Genomic DNA, 13,681 nt, shown 5'->3' on the forward strand with positions numbered 1-13,681 from the left:
ATGTACAAATGCGCTTTACACAATTGATGTGTGCATGGATTGTGATAAGAGTTGTATGAGCCCCTAATAAAATGATGTTTAAAAAAAAGAAAAGAGGTTTATATACAAGAACAATTGAATATTGAGAAAACGTCCCAGCACAGTCCAAGTCCATAGTCTGATATTAGCCCATATGTCTGATACCAATCTATAAAGTCCTCTTCACACTCACAAAACACATGCAATGATGTTGAATGCAAGATGATCACAGGCCAGTGGGTCGAAAGACTTTGGATCCAGTGGTGTTGTAAGCATCTCAGCGCTGGCAGGGGGCTCTAGTGAATTCTGAGGCTTCAAAGGTCTGGTTGCATCAGAGCAGGTCCATGTGGTTTCTCCAGATCAGGGCACTAGCATGGTTCCATGGGTCTTGTCAGCTGCAATGTCTCCCAGGGAGTGAGCAGAGAGAGAGAGGTGTCTCCTGCCTACAGGAAAGAAACAGTGAATTTCCCAGAATTCTCAAGAGAAGGCCATGCCCACACAGAAGTCTCATTGGCTATCTCACTCCACCCCTACACTCTTACTTCGCAAATTGACACCAGATTAGGTAACTACCACAGTCAAACTCATAAAGATAAATATTTTATAACACATTATTATAAAGTGAAAATTAAATGGTTTCACGCAAAAGAAAAATGTTTGAGGACTTTGAAGAGGCCAGGAGGGAGGAGGCTGGGGGGGAGGTACAGGGCGAGTGGGTGGGAAAAGAAAAAGATGAAAAAACCACTACATACACTAAGAGGGGGTGACGAGGAAAAAAGTAATCAGCTTTGGAAAACCTTTTTTAAAGTGCCGAAGGGCACGGGTGTCACTTTGACAACTCAGCTGCACCTCACCCATGCCATGGCATGGTCAATCACCTCATATCCATGTGAAAGTTGCATACTGAATAAGGAAAACCACAGAAGAATTGATGCATTTCAATGGTGGTGCTGGCGAAGCATCTTGAAAGTACCATGAGCTGCCAAAAGAACAAACAACCTATCCGGAAGAAGTACATCCAGAATGCTCCTTAAAAGCAAGGAGGGCAAAACTTAGTGTATTTTGGGCATGTTATCACAAGAGATGGAGCAGGACGTCGTGACTGGTAAAATAGAAGGGCAGCCAACAGAGAAAGGCCCTCAACAAGATGGACTGATACATTGTGTACATACAACAATGGTTTCAAACATAAGAACAGCTGTGAGGATGGCGCAGGACTGGGCCACGTTTGGTTCTGTTGTACATAGGGTCGCTCTGAGTCAGAATCAACTCGAGGGCATCTAACAGCAGGAACAAAATAGCTTCTTCAGTTAGAAGGTGAGGCCACCACTATCCCGTGGAACAGATGTCACTGCCATCGAGTCAATGCTGACTCAAAGTGACCCTATAGGACAGAATATAACTGCCTCTGTGAGTTTCTGAGACTGTAACTCTTTATGGGAGTACAAAGCCCCATCGTTCGCTCTCAGAGCAGCTGGTGATTTCGAACTACCAACCTTGCAGTCAACACCCCAAAGTTTAACCACTGTGCTACCAGGGCACCAGGACTCCAGAGTTCTTGGAAGAGAGGGCAGGGCTGAACCCTCCTCAACCCCAAGAAGAGGGGCCATAGCCTCCTCCGTTCCTGAGGGTAGGGCCCTACTTTCCTGAGGATTGGAGAGCTGGGGATAAGCTTTTCTGATTTTCAGGATGTGAGATATCACCTCCTGGATGTCAGCGGACATGGTCACCTGCTCTGAGTAACAGAAGGCCATATTTTCAAGGGGCTAGAAGTCTCCCCTCTACATGCTGAAAACCATCTCATCTCATTCTCCTTAGGACTCACCTCTTCTCAACCCCCTCTCAAGTCAAGGTTCCTCTTGGCTCACTCATGACAGGCTCTTCTCAGTCCCCTCTGAACTGGATTCCTCTTAGACCCCTCAGGAGAAACAGGATCCTCTCTACCTATTCTTACAGACCCCTCTCATCCCACTCAGGACAGTCTTCCTCGTCTCCTCTGCCCCTCTCAGTCAAGAGTGCCTGGGGGCACACCAATCTGACAGCAAGCCTGCTGCCCAATGTTCTTCAACACACTTGCTCCATGAACTACAGAGAGCTTGGACACCATATTCTCAGCTCCAGCAGAGAGGTCACAGAAACTTGAGATACAGAGGCTGGGGGAGCCACTTCCAGGCATACCAGAAAGTGGAGTGAGCATTTTCTGGGTTCCAGAGTAGAGTTTATGACCTCTTAGATTCCAGAGAGCAGGGCTACCATCTTATAAAACTCAGGGTTGGGACTATTGACTGCTGGGTTCCAAAGGGCAGGACCACCATCTCTTTGAGAGTCAGATGATGGTGCTAAGCCCCCCTGAACTCCAAGTGGCAAGGCCACACCCTCTGGTTCCCAGAAGGAGGAGTCACTGAGTCATGGTTTATATGGGCAAATCTAATGCTCCCCAGGTTCCAGAGAGCAGGACCAGGTCTAGTTGTTTCTAAGAGATGAGGACATGGGCTCCTAGTTAGGGAACCACTTCCTGGACTTCAGGGGGAGGAGTTACTGCCTCCTGGGTTCCAGTGGTGGTCTCCATCTCCTAGCTTATGCTTGCTTTGAAGACTTCCTGAACTGCAGAAGTGAGAGTGGTGCCATGGACTCCTGGTTCGCAAAAGTCATGGTCAAGAGCTCCCAGGTCCCATGGGTGTTTCTATTGCCTTGTAGGTCCCTCTGTGGAAGCCGTTCACCTGTGTGCCAAAGGATAAATGCTTCTGATCTCTAAGACACGGGACTGAGGCATCCTGGGTACCAGAGGGTAGGGCCCACCACCACCCCATGGATTCTAGGGCAAGGCCAAGTCCTTCTGATTTCCCAGACCAGCGACACAGTCTCCTAGCTTCAGTGGTACAGCCCCAGTCTGTCAAGTTCCATGTGGGAAACCCATTGCCTTTTGAGACCCACTGGATGATGCCACCAACTCCTGTAGTGTCAGATGGGTTGTCCAGCACACCCTAGATTCTAAGGGAGGCTCAGAGACTTCTGGGTTTCATAGAGTGGAGCCAACATCTCCCTGAGGACCAGAGAGCAGAGGCAAGTCCTTTTGATGTCCAGGATGCTAGAACATGCTAAATTCCAAAGCTCAGAGACATAACCTACTCAACTACTGGACAGGGTCCCCAAATCTTCTAATTCCTACGAGGGAAGGACAAGCTCTCCTGTATTAAGAGGTGGGGGGCACTGCATCCTGGAGTACAAAGGGCTGAGAGACCACTGGCTCGATCCTCCGAACAACCTCCTCAATGCCCACACAGGAGAGGTTTGGGGACCCTGTCCAGTAGTTGAGTAGGTTATGTCTCTGAGCTTTGGTTCCACAGATGAGGCCTTCTCTTAGCCCCTTCTTTTCAGGGCCCACTATTGTCCCCCTTCGCAACTTCAGGAAAAGATACCCTGTATTGCTCTGGATCATCTTTCCACATCCCCCTCAGGAAAGTTCTTTCAGCTCTTTCCGGACAGTACACCATTTCCTGGAATCCAGAGGGTATGCCACGGCCTCTGTGGGCCCAGGGGCTGGGCAGCCAGCATCCAGGTTCTAAATGGAAGGCTTCCCTTTGGGGTTTGGTTTGTGACCTCTTGTGTCCAGGTTTACAGTTCCAGCTTGCCAAGCTCTATGGGTCAGCCCATGACATGCATGGTCTGCCAATACTTTGTAGAGTGTCAGATAGCTTGTGGAGCATCCCAAGTCCCAGGGGCCGGTTCCCTATCTCCTAGGGCACAGCTACTGCCTCCTAGGACCCAGGGTAAGTCCATTGCCTCCTAGGACCCAATGGACAGGGCCACTGCCTCCTCCAGTACCCCAAGGCTGGGCCAAGCCCTTCTTATACCAAAAAAAAGGGGGGGGAACGGCCTCTAGAGTTCCAGATGGAGGAAGCCAGTGCTGTTGATGTTCTGGTGGAAGAAACCATCACCCCTTGGTTTGCAGAGTGTGGGTTATTATCTCACAGGGCCCATAGGCAGAGCTATTGCCTCTTGGAATTCCGAAGGCAAAATTAGCCACCCTGTTCTCAGAGAGGGAGTCCACAGCCTCCTTGTTTTCAGATGGAAGGGCCACCATTTCTCTGTGAAACAGAAGGTGGGGTGAAGGTCTCAAATCCTCCAATATGCAGGGTCATAGGCTCCTTGGATGCAGAGGTTGGGGCCACAACTAGCCTGAGGAATAAAGGGCAGTGCTAAGCCATACTGGACTCCAAGAGGCTTGCCCTCAGCCTCCTCAGGCCCAGAGCACTGGGCTACAATTTCTTTAAGGAATGGATAACTAAGACTTTCTGATTTCCAAGATACAAAACACTCTCCTCCTGGGTTTGGAGGACATAGTCACCAGCTCTGAGGAACCAAAGGGTGTTATATTCCAATGGGTTGGAAGGCTCCCTTCTCCTGCCTGAGAACCATCCCTCAAAGCACCCTCAAAACAGACCATTTCTTTTTCCTTTTCCTTTTTTTCTGTTTTAATAAAAAAATTATATTTAACTCAATAAATTTCAAATATTGTCACATCATCAGTGGCATTAGATATATTTCAAGGGCACAAAAGTCACACAAGGCAAGAGACTACTGTATTAAACCATACAGATAAATCTCAAACTCTGCCATCAAGTCAATTTCAACTCATAACAACCCTCTATAGGGGGTCCCTCCCGATTAAGGCAGACTAGAACTAACTGCCTTTGTGACTTTCTGAGACGGAAACTCTTTAGGGGAGTAGAAAGCCCTGTCTTTCTCCCGCAGATCATCTGGTGGTTTCGAACTGCTGACCTTGCAGTTAGCAGCCCAACACTAACCACTAGGCAACCAGAGATCCTAGACAGAGGATATATAACTGTAAAGAGATGGCAGAGAAGGATGACAACATCCTTAAGCTAGAGAATGACAGGTCTTGATGAAAGAGTAATTTATGGTCATCTGGTGGAGAAAAGAAGAGATCATTTCCAGACAAAAGGATAAACCCATGAAAAGCTCCAGGGGAAGAACGAGCATGGGGAGTCTCAGAGGCATAAGAAGTATACAGTGGTGCAAGGTAAATTCATGGTACTTTGACTCACAGCAACCCTATGTGTGACAGAATAAGTCTGTGCTCCATAGGGGGTTTTAAAATTGGGATTCATAAAAATGTAAAATGTTTATGCTTCAAAGGACACTATCAAGAAAGGTGAAAAAAATAATATAGAGAGAACAGGAATAAACATTTGCTAGACCTACAAGGGGCACCCATAAAAAACTGGATTTTTTCAAAGCTATGTATTTAATTCTTAAAAACAACCTTATCACCTTCAAATTACTCTTCATTACACTTAATACACTTGTCAAATCTGTGATTCCATTCTTGGAAATATTTTTCAAACTCATCTGTTTGGATGGCTGACAGCACCTCCTTCTTTTGTTCCTTCACATCTTCTGTGCCATCAAATCGCTGTCATTTCATGTCCCTCCTCATTTATGGAAACAAAAAGAAGTGGCACGGAACGAGGTCAGGTGAGTAAGGTGCATAGGGCAAGAGAGGCCTGTTGTTTTTTGCCAAAAACTGCGACACTGAGATGGCTGCGTGAGCAGGTGCATTGTCCTGGTGGCAAAACCAGTCCCCCATCTGCCACAAATCGGGTCTTTTTTGGTACACATTGTCACACAATCTTTTCAGAACCTCTAAATAGAAAGCTTGATTGACAGTCTGATCTGGAGGAATGAACTCCAAATGTACTATCCCATCACATCAAAAAGAACAAATGAACATTGGTTTGGGGGGAGGGGGGGAATAACCCCTCCTATACTTGATAAAAGAGTCTAATATCTAATATGCAGACTATGTAAAAAAAACTCTAACAATTATTAACAACTCATATGTTTTTGTCAGGTGCTACAAGTTGATTCCATCACCATGAGATGGAATCATAGTTAGATGATTTTATGTCAACTAGATGCTCCTGGTTATGGGTGGAGTCAAATCTGTTAATCAGGTCACAGCCTCAGGCTGTCTCCTAGGGGGTGTGGCCTTCTCATAAGAAGGACCCTGGAGCCTAACTTCCTTGTTTCTCCCCCTTCACTTTGCTGCTTGCTGGGTACCCTGAGATCCTTGGATTCACATGACTGCACCCACCAGCCTGGGATCGTCCTCCATTCTGCATCATGGCTTGTGGTTCCATGAGTCTGAAGAGGGACTTATGGGCTGGGTTGCTTTCTTGATATAAAGCCCTTTCTTATACTGGATTTCTTTTTTCCCCCTTTTAATCATTTTATTAGGGGCCTGTACAACTCTTATCACAGTCCATTCATCCATCCATTGTGTCAAGCGCATTTGTACATTTGTTGCCATCATCATTCTCAAAACATTTTCTTTCTACTTGTGCCCTTGGTATCAGCTTCTCATTTTAGTGCCCTCCCTTCCCCACTCTCCCTCCCTCATGAACCCTTGATAATTTAGAATTTCTTTCATGTCTTACACTGACCGATGTCTCCCTTCACCCACTTTTCTCTTGTCCATCCCCCTGGGAGGGGGTTATAGGTAGATCATTGTGATCGGTTCCCCCTATCTACCCCCACCTTCCCCTGCCCCTCCTGGTATGGCTACTCTCAATATTGGTCCTGAGGGGGTTATCTGTCCTGGAATCCCTGTATTTCCAGCTCTAATCTGTACCTGTATACATGCTCTGGTCTAGCCAGATTTGTAAGGTAGAATTGGGATCATGATAGTGTGGTGGGGGGAGGAAGCCTTAAAAACTAGAGGAAAGTTGTATGTTTCATCGGTGCTATACTGCACCCTGACTGACATTTCTTCCCCTCCCCCCACCCCATGATCGTTCTGTAAGGGTATGTCCAATTGCCTATGGATGGCCTTTGGGTCTCCACTCGACACTCTCCCTCATTCACAATGATATGATTTTTTGTTCTGGGTCTTTGATGCCTAATCTGATCCTATTGACATCTCATGATCACACAGGCTGGTGTGCTTCTTCCATGTGGGCTTTGCTGCTTCTCAGCTAGATGGTTGCTTGTTTTTCTTCAAGCTTTAAGACACCAGACACTATATCTTTTGATAGCTGGATGCCATCAGCTTTCTTCACCACATCTGCTTATGCACCCACTTTGTCTTCAGTGATTGTGTCAGAAAGGTAAGCATCATAAATGCCAGGTTAATAGAACAAAGTGCTCTTGAGTTGACGGATTACTTGAGTAGAGGCCCAATGTCCACCTTCTACCTTAATACTAAACCTATAAATATATGTACATAGATCTATTTCCCCATAATCATATATAAATGTATTTGCATATGTACATGCCTGCTTATACTGGATTTCTTCCTCTAGTCAACCTGCCCTAACTCAGCAACCCTATGCATGACAGACTGAAACACTGTCAAGTCCTGCGCCATCCTCAAAATTGTTATCTTTGGTCCTGCCGAAGCATTCACTGTGCCAATTCTGTCTTCCTCCTTTTCACTGGTCCTCTGCTTTACCAAGCATGAAGGCCCGACCACTTCTCAAACCCCTCTCAGGGCAAGGCTCCTCTTGACTCATCCATTACAGACTCTTCACATCCTACTCAGGGCAGGATTCCTCCCAGTCCCTAAGGACTAGCTCCTGCCAACCATTCTTTACAGAATCCTCTCAGTCCATGCCTTTCTCAGTCAAGTGTTGACACCTAATTTAACTCCACCAACAAGAGCCCAGACACACTCTTATCTAACATGAAGCTCCTTACACAAATGCCTTCAGCTTTCTTTTTTCTATGGACTTCAGAGAGCTAGGCTCCAGGAGAAAGTTCACAGCTTCCTGGGCTTCGAGTTTGGGATCATCACTCCCTGGAGTCCCACAGAGTTGAGGGATAATTTTCTGGACTTCAAATAGGGACCTCCTAGATTTCATAACCTCCTAGATTTCAGAGGGTACCAAACACCCAAGTCTGGGACCATTGCCTCCAAGGTGGTACAGGTCAGGGCCACTGCCTCCCTGTGGGCCAGGGAAAGGGTTCAAATGCATTTGGTATGCAAAGGGCAAGGCTACAGCATTCTGGATTCCAGAAGGTGGGGTTTCTGTAGCCTCAGTACCAGAGAAAGGGGTGGGGCAAGTCCTGGTTGTTTCTACCAGATGAAGACACAGCATGATTGGTAGGCAAACACTTCTTGGAATTCAGGAGATGAGTTACCTCCTCTTGGATTCAAGAGAACAGGCTGTCATTTCTAGGTTTCAGAGCTGGGTCACCATCTTCTGGGTTCCAAAAGGAGAGGCTGCCCTTGGGGGAGGGTTTATAGTTTTCTCAGCCCTGGTGACTCAGGGAGGGGGTCTTTGGTGCCCCCAAGCAAGGTACCACCAGACCTGTGCTTGACCATACATCCTCCTCAAGACAGGCTTCTTCTCCTTCCGGCCACTGCTCCGTGAACGATTGCAGCTCTTTCAGCCTCACACAGACAGACCTGGAGGCCCTCAGGACAGGCATCTCTCATTAACCTCAAGACAGATCTCTTCTCATCCGCCACAAAACACCATCATTCTCAAATCATTTGCTTTCTACTTGAGCCCTTGATATCAGCTCCTCATTTTTCCACTCCCTCCCTGCTCCCCCTCCCTCGTGAACCCTTGATAATTTATAAATTATTATTATTTTTGTCATATCTTACACTGTCCGGCGTCTCCCTTCACCCACTTCCCTGCTGTCCGTCCCCCAGAAAGGCGGTTATATGTAGATCCTTGTAATACGTTCCCCCTTTCTACCCCACCTTCGCTCCACCCTCCTGGTATCGCCACTCTCACCAATGGTCTTGAGGGGTTCATCTTTCCTGGATTTCCAGTGTTTCCAGCTCCTCTAATACATTCATTCGTTACAGACCCGTCCCATCCTTCTCAGGCTAAGCCTCTTCTCAGCCCAGGCCTCTCTCAGCCGCCTGTTAACATCTAATTTCGCTCCACCAACAAGAGCCCAGAGGCATGCCTATCTGACAGCAAACTTGCTGCCCTAAGACCTTCAACTTTCTTACTCCATGGACTTCAGAGAGATAGGTAATTTGTTCATGAACTTCACTGGAGAGGTCATAGCCTCCTGGGTTCCAGTGGCTTGGCCCACCACCTCCTGGCATCCCATAAAGTGGAGAGACTGCTCTCTGGGCTCCAGGGTAGAGTTCATGATCTTCTAGTCTCCAGAAGACAGAGATACCACTGCATATAAACCAGGACTGGGGCCATAGATTCCTGGGTTCCAGAGGGCAGGATCCATAACCCCCCTGAGGACTAGTGAGCAGGACCAAGCCCCTCAGATTTCTGAGGGCAGCCACACAGCCTCCTGGCTTCAGAACCACAGTCGCGTCCTTCCAAAGCCCATCGGTATGGAGACATACTGGACTATTCTCTTCTAGTCTTTTTTCTACATATTTGACTATTGACATTTTGAACTATTTTCTTCTAGACTTTTTCTGCATAATATCCTTCGCAGTCCTGAGAGAATATAGTTTATACAATATGGTTATTGATTTTCCCCCTTGTACACGGTTGCTTAAAAACCTTGACAATTGTCTATTAAAATTATTTTAAATTAGTTAATATTAGAAAAATTGCCTATAAAAGGGTTTAAAATAGTTGATTATATTAGCATTTGATTGTTTTTTATTTTAACCATTTTATTGACCTATACTTATTTGATACAATGATTTAAATATATTAAAAAGTGTTAAATCATCAATACAATAAATTTTAGAACATTGTCTTCATTCTTATACTCATTATTAGCTTTCCACCCCTCTCAGTCTTCCCGTTATAACTCTAAGAAACTATTGATCCAGTTATTGTCACTATAGATTTACCTATCCTGGATTTCAAAGGAAGAAAAGCATACACCTCTCTGAACAACAATATAAAACAGGAAAACCTCAATCAAAATGAAAGCAGAATACAACAAAAATTAGAACATATGCTAAATGAGTCAAAAGGGAGAATAGATGACAAGCTGTTACCTTTTAATCTAATTATGTTTGCATTAATCCACTTTCCAATGCACTGTGTATGATAACAAGGTTATTCACATTGATGGTCAATGATGGGAGAGGATACTAGGGAGGCTTAATCCACGTGGGGACTCTGCAAATGGGATTTGGATTGTTGTTGTCATTCATATCCTTCTGGAAATCTAGTGCTCAGAATTTATAATTTCCTCCTCTGGTCTTGGATTTTATTATTTTATTATTTATTTTATTTTATTATTTTATTATTTGCTGTGCTTCTTCCAAGTGGAATTAGCATCAAAGTATATAAATGTATTCTCTTATATTTCTGTGCATGGAGAGTATGAGTATGGGCTAGCTGGATCATGAGCTCAAGGTATCACCAGAATAAATAAAAGGAGTTGGCCAGGGCTGTGATCTCATCTAAGGCTAGGGACCCTCTTCTTAGCTCATGGAAGTTGTTGGTAGAACTGAATTCCTGGTGTTTGTGTTCTTGCTGGATGTCTGTCAGGGATCTTTTTTGGCATCTAGATAGAGGCCACTCCCAGCTCCATTGAAAAATAGCCCTCTCACAATATGGAAACATACTTCTTCAAAACAAGCAGGATTATCTCTCTCCAAGTTGCTACAACAGAGCTTGTGGAAAGTAGCATAATCCCAGGTTTGACTATTTCATCTCCAAGGTGGGGGCAACATGTCCTGTGATCCAAAAGACCTGTTTACTACTCCTTATCATTTCAATGGCAAGAGGATTCTACCCCCTTAGATCTAAAAGGAAGGGCCACAACCTCCCCAACTACTGCAGGGAAGGATGAAGCCTTTCTGATTTCCAAAAGGCAAGGGGGGACACAACTGCCCAGGGGGATACTTTAGTGGTTCTATAGGAACCTATTACAGAAGACTTGAAGACCAGAGGAGAGAGATTAGGCAGTTAGGATAAACAAGAGGCAAGGCCACTAGTTCCCTGGAGAACCGAGGGTGGAGCTAAGCCAACGCGAACTCTAAAATGAGAGGTAACAGCCCTTCAATTCCAGAGGGTGGGCTCACAACTTCCCTGAGGAACAGAGGGCAACTCTTGAACACCAAGTGTTGCCCCACTGCATTCCTGTTTCTGGAGGATAGGAAGACACTTCCTTAAAGAGAGGGCTATGCTAAGACTTCCTGTACGCCAAGAGGCAGGACCACAGGTGCCTTACTTCTTGAGGCATGGAAAGCACTATGCTGAGAAACTGAGGACAGGGGTGAGGCTTCCTGGACTCCAAGAGGCAGAAGCTGCAGCCTCTTCAGTCAGAGGGTGGGGCTACCAATTCCTTGGGAGGTAGTTGTGAAAAACTCACCTAAACTACATGAGGCTGGACCACGGTGTCTAGAACTCCAGGGGACAGGACCCCAGCAGCATAGGGAACAGAGGGCAGGGCTAAAGCCTCCTCAACCTTAGAGGCTGGGCCACAGCCTCAGTTCCAGAAGGCAAGGCCCCCACTTCCCTAAGGAAAAGAAAGCTGAGGTTTTGTCTTTTGGATTTCCAGGGTGTGTCGAAATCACCTCGTAGGTTTCAGAGGACATGGTCCCCTCCTCAGATCAGAGGCTCCCCTCAGCCCACTGAGAACTGTCTCATCTCATCTTCCTCCTCAGAACCCACCTCTTCTTAACCCCCTCCCAGGTCAAGGCTCCTCTTGGCTCACCCATGACAGGCTCTTCACACCCCCTCTGGACAGGATTCCTCTCAGACCCGGCTGTGGACAGACAGGCCTCTTCTCAGCCTCTGCCCCTCTCAATCAAGTGTGCAGCTCTTTTAGATCCACCAAGAGCTCCAGGAACACTAATTTGCATAGTCTTCTCAAAGTCCTTCAGCTTCCTTGCTCCATAGGACTTCAGAACTCAGACACCACTTTTCTGGGCTCCAGGGAAGGGATGACAGCAACTGGTGATCCAAAGGCTAGGGGAAACCACCTCCTGGGATACCACAAAGGAGACTGATGATGTTCTCAAATCAAGAGTGGGCTACATGGTTCCCTAGATTCCAGAAAGCCAGGCCACCGTCGGGTTGGACCATTGCTTCCTGGGTTCCAGAAAGTAGGGCCACCTTCTCTTTGAGGGTCAGAGGATAGAGCCATCCCTCCCTAAACTCCAGAGGATAGCGCTACTGCCTCCTCAGTACCAGGGGCAGGGCGAACCCATGATTATTTCCAAGAGATGAGGACACAGCCTCCTGGGTATACAACAACGTCCTGAGTTCAGGGGACGCATCCCTTCCTCTTAGATTCAAGTGAAGAAACCACACCTCTTAGATGCCAGGTTTGGGCACAATCTTCTTGCTTCCTAAAGGAAAGGCTTCCCTTGCAGGGAGGGTGTGCAGTTGCCTCAACCCTGAGGGTTCAAAAATGGAGACTTAGGTCCTAAGAAGCCAGGACCCCCAGGACCTGTGCTTTACTCAACCACCCCCCCTCAGGACAGGCTCCTTTCTGATCTCATGTCCTGCTTGGTTAAGTGTTGCAGCTACTTTAGCTCCACCTTCAAGGACCTGAAAACCCTCCAATCAACCAGGAAGCCTCGGATCCAAAGGCCTTCAGCAATCTGATTCCAAGGACCAACAAATTCCCTCACCTCCACAGACTAGTGCTCAGTGCCCACAACGCCTCCAGCAGGCTTCCTGCCTGAAGGCCCTCAGCTCTTTTGTGCTGTGGGGCAGCAAGGCCAGTGCACTCATGTGCTCCATGGGCCAGCAAGCAAACTAGCTGCTGACAAACACCCAAAGCATCCAATTCCACCAGCAGGCTACCTGGCCAAGGGCAACCAGCTCTCTTACTCTGTGACTCAGCAAGCCCAAAGCAGCTGCCTCAGCCCATGAACTTGAAGCCCGTTACATAAACTCACAATTCATCAGTCTCCAGGTTCTCCTACTCAAGCCTCATAGCTCTGTATGGCTCCTGCATATAAGATGTTTTCACACAGGCAGCACAAGTCCCAAAGTGACACTGGCTAACAGGTTCCTCTTGATGAAAGTGAAGCTTGTACTGCTAGGATGGCTGCTTATATAGGTAAGTAACTTAATCCTACTGGGTGGATTTTGCACACACTTTTTGCATTATAATTTACTGATTTCTCTCTGGATTACACAGGCCAATCCTATTAGAAATGGCAGTATTCTGTCTATTAGTGTACTAGTGACATCTGCTGGTAGATGTAGGCTATAGACTTAACAACAAGTGTCTCCAAGACTCATCTGGCTGATACAGAGGCCATCTGGACTCATAGTGCCCCTACAAGACAGTGTAGAACTGCCCTGTGGGTTTCTGAGTCCGTAAATCTTTATGTGACTATAAAGCCTCATCTTTCTCCCATTAAACGTCTGGTGATTTCGAACTGCTGTCCTTGTGTTCTCAAGACCCCTTTTGAAGAAGGGAGCCCTGGAAGGCATAGGGGGTTACACATTGGGCTGCTAAGAGCTAGATCAGCAATTCGAAACCACCTGGCAAACTGCGAAGAAAGATGAGGTTTTCAGGCTCAGAAATCCACAGAGGTTGTTCAACTGTGTCCTGTAAGAGCGCTCTGAGTCATAATCAACTCCTTGGCAGTCTCTGGAGCCCGGCTATCAAAAGGTATAGTGTCTGGGGTCTTAAACGCTTGAAGGTTAGCAAGCGGCCATCTAGCTCAGAAGCAACAAAGCCCACATGGAAGAAGCACACCAGCCTATGCAACCACGAGGTGTCGAAG

Source organism: Echinops telfairi, unplaced genomic scaffold (assembly GCF_000313985.2).
Source record: "Echinops telfairi isolate 266 unplaced genomic scaffold, ASM31398v2 ScPeMD7_20;HRSCAF=75, whole genome shotgun sequence".
In the NCBI taxonomy this organism is placed as follows: Eukaryota; Metazoa; Chordata; class Mammalia; order Afrosoricida; family Tenrecidae; genus Echinops; species Echinops telfairi.